Source organism: Papio anubis, chromosome 5 (assembly GCF_008728515.1).
Source record: "Papio anubis isolate 15944 chromosome 5, Panubis1.0, whole genome shotgun sequence".
Classification (NCBI taxonomy): domain Eukaryota; kingdom Metazoa; phylum Chordata; class Mammalia; order Primates; family Cercopithecidae; genus Papio; species Papio anubis.
The window spans coordinates 169,090,767-169,094,652 of NC_044980.1; positions in this window are offsets into that span (position 1 = coordinate 169,090,767).

Sequence of the window (3,886 nt, forward strand, 5' to 3'; positions counted from 1 at the left end):
CGCAGCCGCAGGGCCGGGAGGTCGCCGAGCAGCGGCCGCAGGAGGGCGCCTCAGGACTGGGCGCAGCGCTGGGCCCGGGACCCGTGCGGCGCTTCCCTCTCTCCGCAGCGGCGCCCAGCTGCTCGTGTCCAGGACACCGGGGGGAGGCACAGCTCCCGCCCGGTCTGGAGGCGAAGCGCAGGGCACAAAGTGGCCGTTCTGTGCACTGGGCCGCGACAGGAGGCCAGCTGTGGCCTCGGGAGCGCAGACCTGACTCCTGATTCATCCTGCAAAAGTTTCTTCTCCTAAGCTGGGGTGTCATGCACCTCATTCTATGAGCCTCCGCCTCTGTAAGAGGAGGAAAATTGAGGCTGGGAAAGGCTGCCCCGCACCTTTTCATGCAAGTCCAGGTCCTTTCCCACTAGGCCGTGTTGTTTTGTGCGTTTTTGTGTGTATCTCCCTTGAAGAGGCTTCAGTTCATACGACCAGAGTTTGAATGGCCCGGCTGGACCCCTTAAATGTCCTTTAGGTATGAACTAGCCTGAGAAAGGCAGACCTGGTTTATCCAGACAGCCTGCCACTCTCCGCCGCTGCCCGCTGCCCTCCATGAACAGGCTCTGAATGCCTCCTCCCTGCCTGCGCTTTGCCAAGCACCAGGACAGCAACGTTTTATAAAATCCAGCCATGGCCATGCGGAGATTACAATCCAGTGAGACCAACAGACGGCAAATGGTATGTCAAGGCTCTGTGTGTGAGGCGCTGTGACATTTAAACACGGGGTACAGGGAGACGATGCAAAGAAACACCATGGGATTTGGGCTGTCTGCTATTTCTAATGTGGGACTTGAAGGGCTACTATGAAATATGGACTGGAAGAGAGAAAGGAAAGATGTGCCCCCACACTGGGGGTAGAAGTGGAGTTGGGGTGAAGGGAACTTCCAGGTTTTGTTTTTTTCTTTTTAATTTTTTTATTTAGAGATAGGGCCTCGCTATATTAACTGAGCTGGTCTTGAACTGCTGGCCTCAAGGGATCCTCCTGCCTTGGTCTCCCAAAGCACTGGGATTACAGGTATGAGCCACCAAGCCCAGCTGGAACTTTCAATTTAATTGGTAACACCTTGAGAACCTTTTGATGTTACTCGTTTTTTGAGGGTTTTAAAAATTGTTTTATTTAATTAAATTAATGTATTTATTTATTGCTGTCTATTTGCATGAGTTTTTGTTGTTGGTATTTGTTTTTTGTTTTGAGGCAGGATCTTACTCTTGCCCAGGTTAGAGTGTAGTGGCACGATTATAGCTCACTACAGCCTCAACTCCTGGGCTTAAGTGATCCTCTCATCCTCAGACTTCCAAAGAGCTGGAATTACAGGCATGAGCTTTTTGATTGGTCTTTTTGATGTTATTGTAAGTGGAAGTTTTGTCTTCTTTTTTGGTTGCTTATTGTTAATGCATAGAAATTTAACTGATTTTTGTGCATTGGCTTTGATTCCTACTGCTTTGCTAAATTCATTCATTACCTCTAACATTTTTTTTGTGTGTGGAATATTTAGGGTTTTCTACAGATAAGAGCTTATTAGCCAGGTTCCATGGTTCATACCCGCAATCCCAGCACTTTGGGAGGTGGAGATGGGTGGATAGATTGAGCCCAGGAGTTTGAGACCAGTCTGGACAACCTGGCAAACCCCATCACTACTAAAACTACAAAAAATTAGCCAGGCATGGTGTTATGGTGCCCATAGTCCCAGTTACTCAGGAGGCTGAGGTGAGGGAATCACCTGAGCCCGGGGAGTCAAGGTTGCAGTGAGCCATGATTGTGTCAGAGGCGTGTGGACCAGAGCAAGTCCATCATAAGCAGGATCTGGGTAAAATGAGGCTGAAACCTACTGGGCTGCATTCCCAGATGGTTAGGGCATACTCAATCACAGGATGAGATAGGAGGTCAGCACAAAATACAAGTCATAAAGACCTTGCTGATAACACAGGTTGCAGTGCTGGGCACAGTGGCTCACGCCTGTAATCCCAGCACTTTGGGAGGCCGAGGTGGGCGGATCATGAGGTCAGGAGATCGAGACCATCCTGGCTAACACGGTGAAACACCGTCTCTATTAAAAGTACAAAAAAAAAAAAAATTAGCCAGGCATGGTGGCAGGTGCCGGTAGTCCCAGCTACTCAGGAGGCTGAGGCAGGAGAATGACGTGAACCCGGGAGGCGGAGCTTGCAGTGAGCTGAGATCGCGCCACTGCACTCCAGCCTGGGCAACAGAGTGAGACTTTGCCCCTCCTTTACTTTCTTAATAAACCTGTTTTCTCTTTGCACCAAGGACTCACCCTGAATTCTTTCTTGCATGAGATCCAAGAACCCTCTCTTGGGGTTACCCCTGTCCTGTAACAATCACACCACTGCACTCCATCGTGGGCAATGAGAGTGAGACCCTGTCTCTAAATAAATAAATACCATCTGCGAACAGAGATACTTCTTCCTTTCCAATCTGAGTTGCTTTTATTTCTTTTTCTTGCCTAATTTCCCTGGCTAGGACTTCCAGTCCTATGTTGAATAGAAGTAGTAAAAGTGGGCATCGTTCTGCACAAGTTGTCCAAATCAAACTGGAGTCACTTATGCCAAACCCTAACAAAATGAACTCAGGAGGCTGAGGAGGGGCTTCCATGCACACACGCCTATGATAGAAAATATTACAAGGACTGTCTGAGGCTGGACACGGTGGCTCATGCCTGTAATCCCAACACTTTGAGATGCTGAGATGGGTGGATCACCTGAGGTCTGGCGTTCAAGACCAACCTGACTAACATGATGAAACCCTGTCTCTACTAAAAATACAAAATTAGCCGGGCATGGTGGCACACACCTGTAATCCCAGCTACTCAGGAGACTGAGGCAGACGAATCACTTGAACCTGGGAGGCAGAGGTTGCAGTGAGCCGCGATTGCCCCATTGTACTCCAGCCTGGGCAACAAGAGCAAAACTCTGTCTCAAACAAAAACAAAACCAAAAACAAAGAAACAAACAAAAAAACCCAACACAACAATAAAAAACAAGGACTGTCTGAAACCACAATCTTGCACAAAGGTCGTCACACCCATGCACAAAGAATATTTCTGCAAGGACACCTGTCCAGCAATTGCCTGTTCAATCTTGGACTAATGCTACCCTTGTTATCAATCCTTGTAGCCAAGGATAATTTTTTCAAAACAACTAATGTAACCTTCCTCATTTTGCCTTTAAAACCCCTTTCCTTTCTTTTTCTCTCTGAGTGCCCCCCCCCCACAATGGTTCACCATGGTACATGTATTCCCGGGGATGCAACTGTAAACAAAAAAGTATCTCAGATAGGTCTCCATCAATTTAGAGGTTTATTTTGCCAAGGTTGTGCATGCACCCAAGAAGAAGAGACACAAGACAGTACGATCTGTGGCATGCACTTTTTTCCAAAGAAGATTTTGAAGACTTCATTATTTAAAGGGGAAAAATGGGCAGGAGGGGAAAGGAGAAAGGGAAAAAAGGGAAGGTAGACAAGTGAGATAAGCCATTGCATTCTTTTGAGGCTTTGATTAGTGCTCACTGAATCCACATGTTCCATGTGAAAAGGACAGGGTAGAGGAATAGTCAATTACATATCTTACACTCAGTAAATCTGTACATAAGATAAACAGAGAGTAGAGGAAGAGGTCAAATATGCATTTTTCTGAGGGGTATATATGGAGGGATGATTTCTAGTCTCCTTTTGTCCCGCACCTGTGAAGATAAGCTGTTAATTTACATTGTCAAGGTGAGGGAGGCCACCAGGGGAGACATGTGACCTTCTATCTTATACCTATCTGTTTAGGAACAAAAAGTAAGGCAGCTTTTTGTGTGGCTTAGTTTCCAAGCTTAACTTTTCCTTTTGAATAGT